Source organism: Argiope bruennichi, chromosome 10 (genome assembly GCF_947563725.1).
Source record: "Argiope bruennichi chromosome 10, qqArgBrue1.1, whole genome shotgun sequence".
NCBI lineage: Eukaryota > Metazoa > Arthropoda > Arachnida > Araneae > Araneidae > Argiope > Argiope bruennichi.
The window spans coordinates 122,969,143-122,991,166 of NC_079160.1; the positions used below are offsets into that span (position 1 = coordinate 122,969,143).

At 31.6% G+C, this 22,024-nt stretch overlaps 1 protein-coding gene across 1 annotated transcript in view; it reads left to right on the forward strand.

Moving 5' to 3' along the window:
* LOC129989312 (ankyrin repeat and death domain-containing protein 1A-like) overlaps positions 1–22,024 on the forward strand; it is a 158,355-nt gene that overhangs the window by 50,588 nt on the left and 85,743 nt on the right. The window lies entirely within an intron of this gene.

The following is a 22,024-nucleotide window of genomic DNA, read 5'->3' on the forward strand; positions in this document are numbered from 1 at the left end:
GTTAAAGTGTAGCCATTTTAATATTAAACTATTTCTATTAGCCTATTAAGCTACTGAAAGAGTACTAGGATTCTAAACTGTCCCAGATTTCTAATTGTTCATTTTTAATTAAAACTAATGTCAAGCGAACATTCATTTCATTCGTTAAAATGAATGACTAGAAACTGGAAATGCTAAATAACTAGATGGTGCATAGTATATTTATTATTTGTAAGCGATTGCAGATTTTGAAACAGCTGAGTATTCAATTTGCTTTGTTTACGTATCAGGCAAGCTGCAATATTGGTCATGCCATTTAATGAATGCTTCAGTAATTGAGAATATTAAAATAATTCCGCAACAATTGTGATTAAAAATATCCGAGATTTTAAAATCGCAGTATATACAAGCCTTTATTATAATATTACATATTATTTTAAAAGTTATGTGGGAACCCATTAAATACAATGAAATTATTCATAAAACTATTATTGATTGGAGCTACGCTTTAACATCCCCGTTAATATCATCACAATATAGGTATTTAAATACAGTCGCACAAAACATATATCAACAATTCAATAACAAGCATAACTATGAAGCGCATTATTACAGTATCAGACATTCGAGTCGCATTTATCTGGTTATACATAATTGAACAAAGGTTCTCTGTCTTTTGAATTCTAACAGAAACTAAGTTTAATATATGAGTCAACATCTGAAACCGAGACAAATGAATAATCACACAGCTGCAAATGCACTTTATTTACTACAGAATAGATACCATTTTAATAAATACTATATCGATGTCGTAAACAAAATTCCTCTCTTGCATCTTTTAATTATTCAATCATGAAAACATTCATTTTTGAAATACCTTGTTGCTGTGCAATTAAATATCCATCTGTTAGAATACACCTAAAATATACTTTTTCTATTCTTTGATAACGAACGAATATGTGTTATTCATGATGTATGGTTATTCGCCTCAAACAGCGTTACAATTATAAAAGCCACCTCAAAATATCTTATTTTAACAAGATGTCCCTTAAAATGGAGGGAAGGGGGGGATCTGGGAGTTCATGCAGTGTTTCGATGCATTTAAACCGAGTCTCAAAATATGGAAATCAATATCGTTTTATTTATCGTTTATGAATTTTTCTACTTTAAAACTAATTATCAAAATTTGAAAATTATCTTACTCTAAATTAATGTTATTTAGAGTTGTCCAAATGAAACTTCACTCCTTCATAGGGTTGTGTTGGGTGTTCTTCAGATGCTACAATAATTAGATAGAAAATACTTCTGATTAGACTCTCGCCATATGTTAAATGAAAAATTATTTCAATTCACCAACAGCTCAAGCTTTTGGGGGTATGGAATGATTCCTCCACTTAAATGTTACGCTGTGGCATTTTTAACAAGATGAAGAGTAGATTTATTTCACACACACACGCACACACACACACGCACACACACGCACACACACACACGCACACACACACACACACACACACACACACACACACACACACACACACACGGAGAGAGAGAGATATTAACAGAACAAGTAGAAGTAGTTTTTTCGAGCTGGTAAAGAAATATTAAGTTCTTGCCGGCTAGAGTACATAATGGGCAGTGATACAGCGATGCCCAGAAGTTTTTATGCACCAAAGACTCAAATAATTTGAGAAGTAAAGAAGTTTGTGAAGCTTTACAAAAGCTTCAAACAATTATTGACCTTGCGATTTTGAAGAAGTGATTGGGATTTAAACCATTTCCGTCATTGGACAAAGGTATTATGGCATGTTCAAAAATCCTATCGTTTTAGAACTTTAATAACATAATGTCGATGTATTCAGGATACAATATTCTTACAAAAGGATGCCCCCCTTTCCTTAACTAGCTGTTCGATATTTGCTACAACAAATTCACAATCGAATGGAGAATCAATCGCTGTTTCATAAAAGCCTGGCCTTCTTTTTTCTTTGTCTCTCTCTACATGTGACTTCTAATTATGAAATGTATTAATAAACGGGGCTTGTTGTGAAATTTTTATATTTCACTTTTTCTGCAAATTATTTTATCTTTTTTCTTGTAGTAAATAGAGAGCGAAATGTTGAACATACTTATGTCATATTATTTGAACAAATAGAATGCACTAAACAAGCTTCTGAACTGGTAATGTTTAGTTTGAACATTACTATATAACTGCAAATCTAGACAAACGAAATTTAGTATGTGATCTTTACACCAAATGTGTCATTTTCTACCAAATCCCGGACAAATTCTATTTAGAAGTCTATCCATCAGTTTATCCGAATATAAGTTAGCACAAAAACTACAAAACGAAGACAGTTGCACAGATATAACATCTATAGCGTCAAAGTTTGGAGGCAGAAAATCTAAAATGCACATACCTTACAATTTGGAACCAAATCCGTCAAGGGTTTGCCTTTTCGTCGGTTTGTACTTCCACAAGTATGAAGACACGATAAAAATGCAGTAACTAAAGCATATGAAATTTAATGTATGATTTTGTGACTAAAATTTTCGGTGCTTGCCGAATTTTGATTTCAATCGGTTCGAAACAACGCAACTAAAACGCAAATTCGATTTTTGGATATCTATTGCTAAATGCTAGGAATTCATCTCCAAAAAAGTAGCCAAGGAGCATACAATAGATTCAGAAAAAATGTTAAATGTACCCCAAAAGTCAACATTTTATTGCAATTTTACATCGATGCCATGTCAGATGTTCTCTGCCTTACTTAAGATCCACATTTTTTTTTTGCGGAGTGGCGGTGGGATAATGCATTTATTTGAAATTATGCGAGAAAATTTTTGGAGACCACTCCTGCTGGTTTAATGGATGTGCCGCAGAGAATTTGATCCGTTTCGTCTGAAGATTTTTTTTCAATATGGCACGAAAAATTTGTCTGCGCACGATATTAGAAGTAATATTTTATGCCTAACCTCAAAACAAAAACAAAAAAATCGTTTATGCTGAATTATGACATAATTGATAACTTAGTTTGCAAAAATGTGAAGTAAACTCCCATCTGTCATTAGAAGCGAAATGAATGTCACCCTTTGAGTTCGAGGAGGAGGCGTAGCGATTGCGATAAACTAAACATGGCTGTGATGGATGACGAGGATGGTTAGGTTAGGGGGCAATGATGGAATCGTTTAAATCTCCTCTTCCATCATTTGGAATGTCAAAAACTGACAAGTATGGCTTGAGCGATGAGATCACGCCCTCCTTTCTGCGGATGCACCAACCTGCCGATGAATAATCACAGTTCGAAAAATTCATTTTCTTTTCAAAGAAAAATAAATTCATTTTGTTTTCCATGATGGAGCCATTTTTAATTTATAGAAAGGTTGATATCAGAATTTTTTTTAATAAAAAATCAACTTGTTTTTTATTAGAAGCAAAAATATTTCTTCATAAATAGCAAAAAAAAAAAAAAAAAAAAAAAAACATAGCTTTGGGTAGAATTTATCGTACTTTGATTAACGTTAGCGCAGATCATAATATGATTTAACACTTCCAATGCATCATATCTTGATTGAACAGATTCATCATATTTTGATTAACGTGATTATATAAGGATGCTTCCGCAGTTATGGAGGAAGTCAGGCTTTATTCGTAGGTCAAAAGATTAAAAGTTTTAAACGAAAAGCAGAAGCGAATCAACTACTGCCATGGAAACATAAATTTTAGCAAGTTTGCAGCCCCGAAAATAGGAAAATTAAAGTTTTTTTTTTTTCATAACAAAAAATTCACACCAAATAGGCAAGACAATTTTCGTTGTTTGAAATCGATACTTTTACTATAGCGCAGAATATTTTTTTTATTGATATTCCATCTTGTTGATAATGTTACTGGAAAATCATGAAGATTGTTATCTATATTTTAGACTATTTATTTTGACAGCTTTTTCTTTTAGAAAGGATAAAAAAATTGTTTTTAATTAAAATTAATAACTTTTTCGCTAAAGCCTTCCTATATCAAGTAGAAAGAGTGCTTTCTTCTTATGAGATTTCTTTCTCTTCTGAGCTTCCTTAGGCGTTATTTTGGTTTCCGTTTTATCATGTGGGAACAAGATGTTGTCTTGGCTTGAACCCTCAAAATGCACGTGAAGAAATTGGCAATTTATCTCTTTTGAAGCATCAACTTTTCGCTTTTAGTGTTATTAGAAAATGATAAAGAAGGTTGTCACATTTGACTATTTATCGCCAACTAAAAGTTAAAATTTGGCGCGAATGACCACCAAATAGCCGAGTCTTCTGTCTGTCCAATAAAGGGCAGAGTCGTAAGAAGTTTTCACCTGAAGAAGCACAAAGAAGAAAATTGGAACAAATGCAAAACAGCGAGGTGAGGTACTGAAAGATATATATATATATTCAATTTTTCTTGCCGGCAAAAAAAAAAAAAAAAAAAAAAAAACTTTTCAAAATGTTGACACATTCACAATCTGATAGTCGCATGATTGTTTCAAACCGGTTTAAACTGGTTTTTCACGAAAAGAAATTCTGGCCTCGAGAAAAAAATTTTTTGAACTCGATTGCTTTTGAGGTGGTCAAAAGCCATTGTTTTTCTATCAGATTGATACCACGTGACTTTAAAAGAGTAATGTTCTCACATGATAATTTGAAATTTTCGCTAACAGATTTCAATTTTGAAAAAAATTAGCTTTAAACTTGGAAGGGCTGTATTATTACTGCTGTTTTATTTTGTACTTGATATTGCATTTTTTTTCTTTTGCAAAAACTGATAATTATGACCTACAGCTGATAACTTTTCCTAAATTTCGATGAGTGGTTTTAACTTTTGCACGGATCTCTCTTTTAATATGTAAGAAAGAAAATCATTAGAAAATAAAATTCAATTGGTTGTGTCTGTACAAGCTTTTCTTCATAATTTTTAAAGCAGATTGTTTAACTAACATGTTTCAAGAGATACTATTATTCTTTTAAAGGTTGCTATTAGTTACTGCATTCTTTGGAAGATATCATACTTTTTTGAAATATACTTTTCTATGAAAATTGGTCATGACTTTTGGTCCCTCACTTTCGAGTCAGGTTAGATTAAAATCCGTGTTTGATGAGGATTTCCCTCATTAGTTGAAGTAAGTAAAAGGGAATCTATACTTCCCTGTTGTCATCGTTTCTCCTATCTAATCTTATTTCTTTTGTCCCTGAACTCAAAAGTTGTCAATGAGCTGCTGGTTTGGTTAAGTTTGAGATCAGCAGCAAGGCATGTGGTTATACAAAACATTTGTTTGTAATTTTTACATGGTTAGTTTTTATCTGCATTTAAGATGATGCAGCGCATTCTTTGAAAATAATATTAAAGAAAGTGCTGGAAAGATTAATTTTTCTGTTAATGGTAAAAGATTTTTTTATTTTTTATTTTGTAACTACAATTTTTTTAATTGTGGTGTTGTTATCAATTTGCATGGCCAAATAATCATAGCCCCAGGCCTTCGTAATAAAAAAAAAGAGTGAATAAAAAGAGTTGCTCAAATTAAACTTTATTCTTAAATTCAAAAAGTAATAATCAGCTTTATTTATCCAAATGATATAAATTTCGGATAACAAATATTACAAATGATGCGTTCAACATATATTAAATGAAAAATTCGAAAAAAAAAAAGTAACCTGAGGAAATACCAGAAAACAATATTTTCAAAGAAATCGTATAACCAGAATTTCGCTCGATGTGGATAAGGTTATTGAGGAAGTCAAGCTATTTCAAATTTTGGCTGATATTCTGCTCATTTGGGAAAATCGAGTTGCTCGTATTTTCTGTGGAGATGCACCACTTGGCATGAATAATGTGTGCTGTGACCTAGTTTAAATTCCGAGATCAATCACAAAAGTATTTAACATGTTATGTTTCCGTTGTCCTGTTATAAAACAGGTTTAAACTCCACTTCCAATAGAAGTCACCTCTACAAAATTGCACAGCTCAGTTATTGTTAGAAGCTTTTGTAGAGTTCCCCAGCTGCATTGATCCTTCAAATGACTCGAATGTTATGGAAATAAGACTGATCTTAAGATTCATTACTGGATTCTTAAAAATGCAAGATGAACGCCAAATTTTTGAAAATTTGGCACTGCAAAGAAAGCACTATACATAAGTATATATTTTATCGTTTTTAATTAATAAATGGCGAGCACTTTATCTGAAATACTTTTTTTTACTTTTTTTGTGTCATTTAAATTAATTTAACATCTTCCGAACTCTTTCAAAGGACAAAATTTAAATATATCTCTATATATTTTCAGTTTAAAATGAATAAACATTAATTTTTTTTATTACTGAATTTGATCTTGAGTTCGTAGTTTTGATTTTACCTTTTTTTAATAATAATTAGGCATTTAAGTTTGCTGATTGTTTTTAGTGCATGGACAAATATTATAGGCAATTTCGTAATTGCAAGAAATAAAAAATACGAAATTGAATTTTTTGGAAGATTGTTTTTATGAATTGCTTTTTGAAAATAAGCATAAAATGCTTTGTTCATTAGAAATATGAAGAAAAAAAAAGAGTTTTTCGCAATTGAATATAGGAGAATTAGGTATTTTTATTCTAAAATCAAGTGACTCAAAAGTTTGTCGTTATTTTTTTAATTTCTCGTATACGAAATATAGAGAAAATAATAAAAATGCGAACTCGAAATTCTGAGGAATCTTATATTTCAGACTTCACTGCATTCGAAAAGCACCATTTTGGTATTATGTCTTGTTTACGAATGCGATAGTTCAGAAACACTTTGAGCTAGACGGATGAAATTCGGTATACGGACTTTTTGTAGATTTCCATCTCATTTTGAACTGAATCCATTAAGAGGACATTTGTCTGACCTGCTGCTCAAGAACGAGCAAACCTGATCACTTCAAAAGGCATAGATAGATTAATAAAATATAGTACAGTAGTTCAGCATCTAAAGGGTAGAAACTTATCAAATTTTGAATCTACTCTAATGAAAGGTTCACCGTCTGTGGGTTCCCACTTTTGCATGTATGGAAATACAAGAACGCATAAATGCGACGACTTAAATGAAATCAGTGAAATTCAAATGTGATTCTGTGACTACAACCGTAGTTCCGAGTCAAATGATGGTCTCAATCGGTCTGTAAGAAGGTGTCCGTGATGCATATTCGGGCGTTAGATGTTAGATTAAAGCCGATCTATATTTCGAAGTTAGTATTCACCAATAACACGCAAGGCAATCGTAGCCCTACCCAAAGTCCAAATTTTGTGCGCTGCAAGACCTTCATTGGAGTGTATGCAACAAAGATTTGGAAAGATCCTTCCTGCTAGTTTGTGTTAAAACTGGCTCATTAAAAGAATGCTGTGTAACCCACTGAATTCATTTTGAAATTCTGCATGTTACATTTCTGAGGAAGGAAAAAGCAGATGGTAGCGGATGTCTTTTATACAAACAATCCACTTTTTACTGTTATTACTTTTCAAATTTAGTCTGTTCAATAATTAAATATCTCTTGGTAAAGTAATAAACTTTCTACTTTTAGAAATTTATATTTATAGTTTACATATTGGTAAATAGTTTATGCTCATTTTTCAGTGTTTGTTTATTTCATTAATTATAAACACAATAATTTTCAAAGAATAATGGCAATGAACGTGATGCCAAAGTCTTGCAGAAATGGCGACTATTCACGCAAAGATAGCCATTCATTTGGTGTGTGTTCCGGAATAATTTAATTGTTGTTACCCATCCAGTAGGAAGGAAAGAATTTCACATGACTGCACGGAATAAAAACGTTAGATTATAAGTGAAATGAGACACGTGACAGTAACGTCGGAGTGAATGCCGTTGAACATTTTATGAAATCATTGAACATTCTTAGAACGCAAATGACCAAAAGAAGCTATGATTTTCTTAAATTTTTTTCAATTTAATGCATTGTTTATAAAATTGTTCAAATTATTTTACAAAATTCTTCTGTAAAGACATGTTCATTATATTTATAATTTCTGTATTCCGAATGATTTTGCTGTAAGTTTTATTAGTATTTTTAACAAGCCTCTTACCATTCATATTGAATAAAACCATTGCATATTCCTTCTATACAACTTATTTGTCTGATTTGTTATTTTTTTCCTATCTAAAATGAAGTAAATCAGTTTTTTTCCCGAAACATCTAGAATTAATTCATTATGATTTTAATGCACTCTAGTCTCCTATGTTGCCCATTTGGTTGTGAAATTTAAAAGATTTAGTTTCAATTAAATCTCTTATGCAAAACTTGTTCATAGTTCCTTCAACAGAATATTTTTAACCACGAAATTGTGAGACACAGAATAATAAAATTTGAATAGCATGCAATTTTAATAATTTCTAAACAAATCTGGTGCTGATAATAAATGCTTTCTTTATTTTTAACAGTATAAGAAAATGACGAAATGAAGCATTTAACGATGAAAATAGCAGAAATAGTTATCTGTTTTCAATGAAGCAATGCAATTTATTGACAAAAATTATACAAAAAAAAGCATTAACTTTTAAAAAAAATTCTCGCATTATTAAAAAATAGTTTTTTAAAAAATAAATTACAAAATGGTGCAAAAATTATTTTGGGGTGCAATTTTTGGGAATCATGGTAGGAAAAAAAATACAATTCCACTTCATTTCCATATGATAAATATCCTAATTAAAGCTTCAAGAAGGAAATTACTCATATAAGTCTATGACAACCGCCTTCCCTTCTAAAGTATATCTGTGCCAAATCTGGTAAGTCTACGTAAATATTGTATGTAAATGTATTGATGTTCTACAATGTGTCCTGTAGAGCGTCGATACACACACCTTGTATGCATGCGTACTTTTCAACATTCTCTTATTTTATTAGTAAAGACGGGGACTATTCGACATGACTGTTCTTTGTCTCATTTGCTGAATGATTTTGGTGTTAGACCCACATCATCGATTTAAAATCAAGTAATTTTCATTTTATATTTACAGTGAACAGTGAAATCAAATTAAAATTTCTTTGTTAAGTGTATTTTTAAAAAAATTGCCTTCATTCAATACTCTTTTTTAGGACAAATATATTTCTAATTTTTTTTCAGCAATCCATCCCTAATTTGGATAATTAACGGTACTTTTAGCCGCCTGTACAATATAAAACTGTTGTGAAATCGTATGTTGCGTTTTCAATCGTGAAGACGTGTTATGATGCCAAAATTCTCAATATTTGTAAAACATTCTTATCAATAGCGGGACATTTAAGGCTGAACAGCATCAATAATTTCTGATCCTAAAAGTTAAATTGTTTAAGAAGTCATCTTGAATATCTTTATTCTAACTCAGGTGAAAAGCGAATCTAAAGCTCCTCGGAATGGTGGATTTTGAAGGTTTAAGTCTCTAAGACTATAAATTCATTTAAATTTTTCTGCAACCTCTCTTGTGGATGTTCATTTGGTTTCTTCCCAATTATCTGACATTTCAGCCACCCACTAAATTCAATTTCTTCTTTTTGACTTCAGCCAACAACTTTCGTCTCAATACTTTGAATTTCTTCGACCTCTTATCCCATAATATTGTACGATATCCCCATGACATTGCTCGATATTTGAATATCGTAAAATGTCGGAAAGTTATCGCAGTAACATTATAAAGCATTTTGTGCTATTAGGATCCGGACAGGTGTCTAGAAACTTTTGGAATACTATGTTCTATCATTACCTTCCATCATTAATTTCCTTCATATCGTGATCTCTCTTGTTATGACCTGAAATGGCATTCTCCTCTTTTTAGTTTTTGCTTGCCTGATTGGAAAACGCCAAAAGGTGGTTTTTTTCTGGTTTTATTCCTAATGTCCTTTCCGTTTGCTACGCATGGGACTGTGAATGGGCATAGAAATTGGTTAGAATCATTTAAAAATTTGTAAAAAAATTAATCAAAACATCGTATATCAACTAAAACAAACGTTATTCGATTATCGTGCATGCACATTAAAAGATGTGCCTGTTGCATATTCGAAATATGAATTTAAAATTGTATCCTGGTGTTGGTATCTAATAAGAAAGCAATATTTTATTTGTGCCAAAAAGGTATGAGCTAAGATTCTGATGGAACTGCAAAATTTACTTCAAATTTCATTACAAAAACATAAAAACATAAACATTGTTACAAATTAGGATGAACTAAGAGAAACAAATGTAGAAAATTGTATGATAATTGAATTGATATCATCAAATAGAGGATTATGTACTTTTTAGGATTATATGTAAATCATTTTTGTAGAATAATTATTTCAGGAAGTAATTCCCAGAAACTGAGCGTAAATGTTAAAGTTTCGCTTCATTTTTGTTATTTAATCAAATATCTTGAAAATGAATCAGTTTAAATTGTTGAAGACAGCCTGTTGATCTAGATATGGGTTCCAAAATGGCATGCATAAGTATCAAGTCTATTTTCAATTTAGAAGGAGTTCCTGTGACATATAAACAGACACAAGTATTTTCTAGTTTCTGTTACATATCTAGGAAAACTGTACAAAAGAAAACAAAAAAAATTAAAGCTGCAGGTAACTGAATAATTTTAACTTAAAATATTTGTTATAATGATATTAGATTATTAGAACACGAAGTTCCCTTTTCGTAAACATGAAAAATAGACAAATAAAAATGTATTTACTAAAATAATAACATTTTACAGATTTTTTTTATTATTCTTTTCCTGTTTTATTTCGTTAAGGAAATTAATCAATAGGACAATTAGGGAAACTTTAAAAAAGAATTTTCGTGCTTCAAGATAAAGCGATTTTCACTTCTTTGAATGGATGAATCGCTTCATTTGAAATTAAAATAAGAAGAGTTTCAGCATTTAGAGAGCTTATTAAATTATCTAATGCTCTGAAATGTTTTCATTGCTCTTCATTTCTTCTCTATGGTATTATGAAAATAAGTAACATTTAATTTCCAATGTTCACTTTGCAAATATCTGTATTAGACTGAAATAATTTATTGTAAACAGAATTCAGAATAAAAGATAGTTCGCGCGTCGCCAAATTAGATTATTTCGCGAAGTCGAGTTCCGCAAATATTCTTATTGGATTTCGCGAATTTCTTCATTTTCTGCACCTTGAAATCGATAAAGATCCACCTTTATTTAAACATCATAAGTTGAAATGTTATTTGGTAGATTTTTATATTTAATTCAATAAAGAAGAGAGATGCATTTTTCTGATGTTTACGTTTCGAGTTGGTTATTTATACGAATAAAAACACATTTGACTCTTTTCTTTCCATAAAAGTCCAATATAATGTAATTAAGATAAAGATGATGCCAATTTTAGTTTAGTAAAATAAAAATTCTGATGATCTAAATTAATTTATTCACGAACTCTGTAATAAATTGCTTTATTTTTTGTTCTGATTGATTTCATGATCTTACTTGCAAAGTTGGAGAAATCTCATATTTAAAAAAATATATGGATAAATGCATCCTTGAGATATCCATAAAAGAAACGCGACGACAGTTTTTAGATAATAAATTTCTCAACTTTTCATACTCATGTTTAATTGATGTTTATTCGATTAAAAAAAAAACATCTCAAAAATTGAGTTAAGGTGAACAGAAAAATTATAAGAGGCAGATGCAAATATTAACTTAATTAATTTATAGTAAAATTATTTTTTAACCGCTTCATATATAAATGTTTAAAGTTCGAAAAAATTATAAATTTTTTAATTGCAATAGATTTTAGATTTATAACCTCCGTATTACTTAAATAAATTATTATTTTTAATAGAACGAGGAAGAATTTTTAAAAGATTTAAATGTGCGTCTTCAGTTTAATGTTTTGTTTATTTTAAAAATATATTTATTTATGCTGTATAATGTGCATGATTTGAGATTCCTGCAAGTAAGCCGAACATTATAAAATTTATCATCAAATGAAATGCATACAGTACAATCATGATAGGAGTTTTTTTTTTATTTAAGAATTTTTTAAATATACAGCTAATTTTTTTTCAAATATTTAGGAAGTTGTATTTTAAACTAATAAATAGAACTAAAATGTGAGTAATAGAAAGTTTTGGTTTACAAATGACATTTTCAATGATACGAATTGGATAATAAATGAGTATTTTTAGAATTCTGGTTTACCTATTATTCGTAACCTATACTATTCGTAACCTTACCTATTATTCCTTTCTTTACTCTGTAAAACCTCTTATCATCTACAAGATGATTTTCGATTAAAACGAGAATATGAATTGTGTCAAACGATTCTTAAATTTCGTTGCGTTTTCAGAAAATTAGATTATACCAAAGAAATTTTAAAAACTGCAAAAAGCTTTTTTTCCTTAATAATTTTTAATAAATTTTAAGAAATGGTCACAAATTGATTACACATGGCAAGTGGCAATTTAAAAGTTAATATATATAGTAATTTAAATGTCTGTAGAGACTTTCATTTAATTTAATATGTGACAATACTTAAGACAAAAGTGTCTTTCCTGCCCTTGAAAACAATGTTTTATGTAAATGAAAAAAGGAAATTATTGAATTGTTTCTTGAGAAATCTTCAATATATCATTTCTTCCATTTCCTAGTAATCGTGTATAAATAAGAAATTATTATAAATTGGGGAAATTATTTTCGCCAATGTGGATTTCAGGATTTCTTTAACATACGAATTATATTCATCTCATTTCTATACACTCATGTCCATAAATTAAGGATAATGCAACTTCAGGAAAAGAAAGAGTTAGAAGAAAATCAAAGGTGACTTATTTGTAAAGCTTATTTATTAAACAAAATGTAAAGAGCAAAGAAGAGGCTATATGTTTGATAGCATTAATATTTTTTTTTCTTTTTGCTCCCTGGAGCAAATTACAAAAAAGAAGAATAAAAAACAAAAAAAAAGACATCTATTTACAAAAACCCATATTACATGGTTAGTATGATGGTTAACAATAGTATATCACCCAGACTATGCAATACAGTCTGTACAACTCCTAGGCATGCTGAGTATCAAATTATCGATCTGATCTTGGGGAATATTACACCACTCATCAAGCAATGCTCTCCGAAGTTCCGGTAGACATGTAGGAGGTGGTTGACGGACTGCAACTCGTCGGCCAAGAATGCCCCACACATGCTCCACTGGATTCAAGTCCGGCCAGAATGCTGGCCAGTCCATACGGGTGACATCCTCCAATCGAAGGCATTCTTTTACGATGTTTGCACGGTGAGGACGGGCGTTGTCATCCATAAACACAAATTCTGAGCCCATGGCGCCTCGAAACAAACGTAATGTTGTTTCAGAATGACGTCGCGATAGATTTGGCCTCCTCATAATTCCTCCCCAAACGAGCAATCCTGCACTACCGTAACGGTGTCTTTCAATGATGTTCTCGTGGTGGTAACGGGTACATGACGCTCTCCATATGAAAGTCCGTCGAGAATCAGATTGCAAGCTAAAACCTGGACTCGTCGGAAAACATCACACAAACTCACTGTTTCGGTGTTCACAATTCATGCTCTCTATTCCAAGCTAACCGCAGACAACAGTGAGTTGCAATAAGTGGAACACATCTGAAAGTCCTACGTGCATATAGACCCATCTGCCCTAAGCGTCTGCCTTGAAACTGTCGTGCCAGTGGCTGAAGACAGCTGTCTAGGTCTTATGGTGTGCTCCGTCTGTTTCTTTTCCAAGTTCCTCGGATATTTCCAGCTGGGTATGCCTACATTCCAGACGGCCGATAATTCTACCACGTAAAAAATTATTCAAATTCATAACTTTGGGACTTAACTATGCGGTTATTGCACTGAAAGGCTTATAAAGCGCTTGCCCGTTTTCTTTATACATCACTCTTTTACACTCTCGTTATTGTGGCGTACTATTGTTGTCATCTGGTGACTTCCTGAAATTTGCTTATGATTTTTGAAGATGTGTGTAGTCCTTTTACGGGTGATATATGTATTTTAGAGTACGATTTCTGCGTGACTATGAATTATCCTTAATTTATGGACATGAGTGTACATAAATGTTTAGTTTCATCGCTATCTTTGCATTTGTTTTGAATTGTCCTTAGTATGGAGACAATTTTACCGGGGATAAGTGTAACCGAACACTTGCGAATAGTAATTCGACACTTAATCCTTTTTTGCGTGATTTTTTCTTTTTCTTTCTTTTTTCGTGAAATATATCAAGATGATATAATTTATGCTCTAAATTAAAGGAAAAATGTTTTAAAAAATCTTAGTATAAATATACAATATGAAATAATTAAAAAGCATTTTGATGGAACTATTCATCATCATGCAAATTTACGTGTTAAGCTGAGTACAAAATCTTAAGTGTTCCTCTCTTCTAGATTCCTCCGCTCATTATCGCTTTTATTAGCAACAAAAATCTCAGATTAGTTATAAGAAATATTCAAGAAATCGTACGCTTCTTCCAACCACAACAAACGGCGGAATGACAAGTTCAAACACGCTAGAATGGTTGTGACATTTGAATATATATATATATATATATATAATATATATTACAGCTACATTCCTTATTAGTCTTGAAAAATGTTCCCAGCAACAGGCAATTTACAGTACACCTGTTTTGAGTACACTTTTTTGTTCAAGAAATATTATGATGGAAATTTCCATCGTCCTGCAAAGAAGGGTTAAGCTAAAGTTTCAGCTTGTTTCAGCTTCAGGGGGCATTTTTAAAACATATTTTACTAAAGACATTTTGTGCCTTGAGCGAAACACAGCTTAAGAATAAAAATAAATTGGAAACATTTTGGGCACAATCTCTTCCTCTATGATCCTCAAATCTGATTATAGTTTTGAAAAAAAATTCTTTGTCTCTTTGGTAGTTCTTACCCGTTTAAATCCTCTTTCGCTACCTGATTCAACTACATATACATTCCAATAAACTTCCCTCCAGGGTTCGTGACTTCACTTCGAAATAAATTCTTCGCCTTTTATCTGAAAAGATTTCAAGCTTGTACATCGTACAAGCTTTATAGCTTAAGTTTTACGAAAATCGAGGGCCGCGGTGGCCTGGTGGTAAGTCTTGGCTTCGGAACCGGAGTGTTTTATTTTCGAGACCCGATTCCACCGAAGAACCGTTGTGTAAGCGGGTCTGGTGTACGTTATATCCGTCGGGGCCAAACGTCCTCCCGCTGGTGTGGTGTGGAGAGGATATGCAAGCTCAGATGTCGTCCTTATCATCTGACCGCTGTTCAAAATGACGAAGTCCGTCTCAAAATAAACCTAATGTTTTTTAAAAACGGGACGTTCGATATAACTGAACTTCTCTAAAATTAAGGAGAGTTCAATATTAAAACTAATGAATATTCTTATTAAGAATCTTTAGTTAAAGAATGAGAGTTGATACATTTTTGCAATGCGTTTGGTGTGTCAATTGTCGGAGAAAACGATCGAAAACTAACCAGTTAGAATGACTAGTCTCTTTTGTTAGAAATTTTTAGGTAATTTATTTTTCTCGCGAAAGAAATTTTATGAGAAAGGTAATCATACTTGTTTGCTCTCCGGCAATAAACTTCCGAAAAATAATTTAACTTACTTCTGTAGTCATAAGAAAAATAGAAGTTTTTTGATTCATTGCATTCGCTCTCAAATTTAATTTATTCTGTTTTATGTAAATATTAATTAGTCTGAAAAGTTTATTTACACTAGAAACAATGCATGATCATTTGTTTGTTTTCGAGGAAACTTTTCAGAATAATATGTTACATCTTTCATTAAAAAAAAATTCTGCGGTAAATTTTAAATTTCTGTGTAAACACTACTATCAAATGAGATTTTTGAATTTTTTTTTTCTCCGTAGAATAATTTTCGCATCTGTTTTCTTTCAGAAAATTCTTGCCACCACCTGAAGTTAAATTATATATTAGAAAATAATGCATTAATTAATGACTGCAATAAAATAATTAACTTAAAACTAATTATTTAACAAATTTCAAAGAAATTTTATGTGCCAAGATAATTTTCTTAATAAAGTTTTCTTTCAACTTATGAGGAGCCGCTGCGACCTGGTGGTTATGTCTCGGCTTTGGAACCGGAGGATTTCAGGCTCGAGACCCAATTCCACCGAAGAATTATGCACGCTAAATGCACATCTGGTGCACGTTAAACGCGTTGGGGCCAAACCTCTTCATGCTGGTGTGATGCGGAAGCTTGGAGAGGGGAAGGAATTTCACTGAATCTAACTTTCGATATTTGGAAATTAATTGCTACTTGCGGTTAATACACAAGTACCAGAAAATTAAATACATATTTCAGATGCCATTTTTCCGGCCAGTTGAAATCAAGATTTAGTAACGACAGATAAATAGTTATCTTTTGAACACATTTGGCTCATAACTATGATAAAAATGTATACTTTAGAATCTAAAACTATGAACCAAATTTCATTTATCTAATTTTATTTATTTTAAGTTGTTACGTTTCTGACTAACTGCGCAATATGCAAGGGTACAACTGACTTGCTGTCAACTTCTTGATGGATGCGATTTCAACTTTGATGCGTTTGTCATTTTTTACGTTTCGAGACGAATTCGCCCTCAGAAAAGTCTGGAGCGTGAATATTTGTCAAAATCTCCACAACTGTAACACTTTCTCCTGGTATACTTAGGACAGAAGAAAGCATACACATGAAAAAATCCTAAATGACAAGAAGACACAGCATCTCTGTTTGATTAGTAGAACTCATTTATTTTCATCTGAAATAATTCAAACTAAAAAAAATATAAATAACTTCAAAAGTCGAAAGTTTTCTAAAATGAAGTAAAACATTTAAAATGATCAAAATGTTTGAAAACTTCGTTAAAACACATGATGTAATGGAAAATAAAAACTAAGCAGAAAAATTATTAACATTTGTGGAAGAAAAAACATGGAGTTGCTACACTCACTATAGTAACCCTATTTATCTGCATCTAGGTTTATGCAATCTCTTGTAATTCAGGGAAGAATCATAAAAGATTTGAGAAAACTCAACACATATTATCAAAGATAAAAATTCGTATTAATAATGCGTTAGATTTCTTCAATGCAGTAACTGGAGAAGGGAAGGATAAACACACGAGACCGAAAAAAGAACAATCTCTCTGAAAAGCAAAGAACGGAAGTTTCCCCATCCATAAGAGAGGTTATTGGGTTAATGAAGCTAGAGTGCTGCTGTAACGTCTTAACACTCTTTGGAAGAGAGTAGAGCTTTCGTAGGTGAAAGCTGAAACGAACGCCTCGACTATCAAGTAGCTGTATTTAGCAGCACGGCAGATATTTAAATTCTGTTTAAAAGAACCTTAAGAATATGCAATTGCTTATATCAAAGCATCTTAATTTTTGTGGCGAGATCGCAATCGGAGTCATAACACTCACATTTAATTCTTCTTCGTTCAGACTTTAGAACAAGTTTGATCTAATGGAATTAAAAAAAATAGCTTTGGCACAAAAGGTCTCTTTAAAATTTCTATTGTACTTTAGTGAATTTATATCATAGCGGTTGAGAAATGTAAAAATATAATGAAATGCGAATACTAAATGTACCTTTATAAAAAATCATTAATTAATTAATTAAATATTAATTTTCTTTCTTAAACCCCTATTGTTTCTCTACGGATATCATTATCCTCAGAGAAACCAATAGGTGGCGTTGTTTACAACCCCGAAAGCTAGAAGATCAGAAAATGCTTGCCAAAATATTAGTTTCTGAAAAATGGGCCGCTACTTTTCTCTCTCAATATTAACCCTGGTGCCGAAAATCGAAAATCACCTCTTTTTGAATTCAGATCTACAATAAACGCATAACTATACAAGTTTACAAAGTCTTTTTTGGTTTATATATACAAAATATTCAAAATTAAATTGCGTATAAAACAAGCTACTAAATTTTATCTGAAATATATTCATTCATGTAATACTCATTTATGTTAATTCATATAAATAATAACTGACAAAGTTTCAATTACTTTTTTTTTACACTTTTTTAGCTTGAGATCCGAAAGAATTCATTTAACAGAAAGAATTTTTTTTTTATGTAAGAACTCTAATTATATAAATTCTTAAAAGTTTCTTAACCTAAGATACAAATGGAAACAATTTTAAATATCAAAATATAGAGTATTCGACAAACAAAAAGTCACAATACATTTCTAGTAATTTTATATATCTTTACTCACTACATCGTTGTTTTAAAAAGAACAATATTACAAAAAAAAAAAAAAACCCCGCAAAGTTTACTTTTCTAAAAATATAATTCAATTATTCTTCAAAAAAGTGAAAACTGCCTCCCTTGGAATACTACTCTTTAAATAAGAAAACTAAAGAACAAATCTAATTACTAAATTACTCTATGTTTGAAAAATAGTTTCTTCTGAAGTAAGTACAGTGTAGCAATCAGACAACCAGGAGCGAATTAAGCTTCCTACGGGCTTTTAGTCTCTGTCAGATTTGGGTGCCGCTTTCCCCCCCCCCCTCTATCTTTCAGAACTGTATATAAATATTTATTAATCTTAATTTAATCTCTATTTGAGTCATTTTATAAAATAGATTCGACTTACTGAAATAACGAAACTTTCAATTATTAACCACTTTCTGGAGGGTTGGTTTGAATATCTTGCGCAGAAAAAAAAATCAAAATGTGAATTTTAAAGTAATGTGTACAAAATTGTAAAAAACAAGTTTAAAAAGTAAGTATGAAAGTGATATTTAATTATAAAACAATATTTTTAAGTAAAGATCTTGTATTATTTAAGTAAGTTAATAATAAATAAGCAATATTTCTAATAGCACAATTTGCCAAAGCTGGTTAATTAAGAATATTGTTCGAATAGCTTTCCGAAATTTAAGCAATACTTGGTTTCAATTACAATAACACGATTGTCTCCTGGAATTTAAAAGTAAACACTATATTAAATTATATTGGAAACGTTGCCAAAAAGTATTGAGATCTCCGGTGTTTCAAAAATATTTTAATAAATATAGCTTAGAGGGCAAAGGACCTGTATAAAAATTTAAAATATGTAATACATTAGAATCTTTATTTGTTCAAACGATATAAAATGTATAATTCTTTTTTGCACTGAGATCATTTTCTTAACTGTATAAGCCTATTATTGAGAGTTTAGAAATTAGCTGTTGGACCCCGCATAGAACTTATATCATATATATATATATATATATATATATATATATATATATATATATATATATATATATATATATAAATTGTGTATGTTTAAAATAAAATAGAATATTTGATTTAATAATATAGATGTGTTAAAAAAGTCATATAGAGTTCATTTCTTACACACATCTGCTGAAAATTATAGTTTTCTTGCTAGCTGTGAGAATTTAAGTTAGACCTAACTAATTTTAGTTAATTAAATGAATCTTTAAATTTGAGCCTTCATCAGCATAATATCAACACATGGATGAAAATCCATTTTATTTACGAACGCGTAGCGTGATCCTGCAGATTGAATTTATTTTGAAAAAGAATGGTTTATGGTATCGGGAAAGGAGAAGCTTCCTTTTTTTTTTAATTCAGTGCATTCCTCAAGCTGTCTTTAAGACGTATACCGATGGCAGAAAGGGTGATGGTGGTATTTTTTGTAGTGATGTGCATTTGGAAACTTCCGCTAGCACAATCAATATGATTGTCAGAAACGGTGACCACTGCTCTATATGCACGCTTAAGCTTATTGCGACTTGTGAGGGATTGTAGCATATTGTTACTGCTGCTCGACTGGATATGAAAGATATAATCGATTTTAAAGGAGAGTTGTGCTTCTATACAACTTACCATCGGAAGGCACATCGAAAATGGAGATAAGAAGCTTTAGATATGATTGTTGGTTTTTCCTAATGGCGGGTTCAGAAATTGTATGAGCTTGATTACCCTTTTACTGAATATGGGACTTGCCTCCTACGGGATAGGTTGTACCGTAACCGGAAATAACCTTAGGACTTGTCCCTAGTTTCCATCTATGCTATCGCGACATTACGGTCATTTAGAATTTTCCGAATGCTTGCGTGACGGGGCTGACCAACTTTTTGTGGTTACAGAACCTTTCTGATTGGACGAATATGGAGGACATGTCAAGTTTGGACGTTTTAGATCTTTTTTTTTTCCTTGCCTACCCTTACGATATTTCATCCACCTTCAATAGGTGTCATCATATACTATGTGATACCCCGATCTATGCGGAAAATTTAAAGGGATTATAGAAGAGCAACCTCATTTAGCACGAAGGAACGAACTGCACTTGATGACATTAGATCCTTGCAAATAATAAAGAACCCTCTAGAGAAAACGCATATTGGTATAGAAAAAGAATAGAAAAAAACCCATTTAATTTCACATTACATATAAAAAGGCGTTATATATATCGGTTGAGCTGATTCTTTGTCTAAGACGGCTTGTTCTGATTAGGGTTTGACGGTTTTTCAAAGTAAATTTGTCACATTTGAAAACCGGTTTTTACGGAACGCCTGGATATTCCTCCTCCTCCTCCTCCTCCTCTTCTTCTTCAAAAAAAAAGAATTTTTTCGGTTGAACCGAATTGTTCAGCAGTCCAAGGCTTAAGGCGACGAGATACCAATTTATTAACAAGTGAAGGCATATTTGAATTTCTGTTAAATGAACTAAGAAATGTAAACACTGAAATAAGTTTGAAAGTATTATATGCTTTAGAAGAACGAAATCAAGAAAGAAGACAAGTAGAATTAGCAAACTATTTTACTGTATTTGCAAACTCCACAAGACGTTTCTAGCTTAGCGAAAAAATCTAGTCTACTTTAATTAGCTTCAAAAACCGAAAATATGAAGTTATCCGCGAAGATATTGTCTAGAAAGTTTCCAAATCCTTGTGTGGAAACCGATTCTGATAAAGCGCAAATCGAAGAAACTGCTCATAAAAGTAATGCTTTTTAAAAAGAAGCCATGGAAAAATCAGTTCATAAGTTTCTATAAGAACCTAAAAAAAACATACAAATCCAAAGACACTGAAAGCTGAACTTTCATTATTTAAGGCAACGAAGAAAAGAACAAAAAACTTAGATTTGTTATTTGATGCCTTGAAAACTACAAAACCAAGCTCAATAGCTAGTGAAACAGCATTTTCAATTTCAGGCAATATTGTGTCCAAAATAAGAACAAGATTTAGCCGCCATTCAGTGGATACTTTTTTTTAAATCATATTTTCTTAGGAGAAATTAAAATGAGTGAAAATAATATAAATATTTGAAATTCTTTTTTGAGTTTTCGTTATTTTGCGTAAGTAATATGTATATGTAATTCTTAATTTTTTTTTTATATTTTGATTTTGACATCGATTTTTTTTTGTTATTTTATATAAATTAAATAAAATATTTTCCCCTATTCTATTTTTTTGACAAAATTCAAAAACCGGTTAAAACCGGCTTTTTGGAAATATTAAATTTGAAAACCGGTTTTTCAAAAAGTCGGGTTTTGTATAAATCCAAATCCAGTCAGATAGCCATCATTAATGAAAAATTGAATCATAACTGTATGAGAGCACACAGTCTTTTTTTTTTGTGCGTGTGTGCAGCCATTGTTGTGACTAATGTTTAGTATTTAAAAGGCGAACTAGGTTAAGTTTAGTTTGTACCTTACATAAGTAAGTTATTTCTTCTATTTGCCTTGTCTGGTGGTAAGGTCTCGGCTTCGGAACCGGAGGGTTTCAGGTTCGTGACCCGATTGCACCGAAGAACCGTCGTGTAAGGGAGTCTGTTGCACGTTAAATCCGTCATGACCAAATGTCCTCCCACTGGTGTGGTGTGGAGAGGGGGTGCCAGCTCAGGTGTCGTCCTCGTCATCTAACCACGGTTCAAAATGACGAGGTCCGTCCCCAAATAGCCCTAGTGTTGCTTCAAACGGTACGTTAATACAACCAAACCAAAGAGCTATTTTAAGACGGACCTCGTCATTTTGAACCGCGGTCAGATGACGAGGACGACACCTGAGCTGGCACCCCCTCTCCACACCACACCAGTGG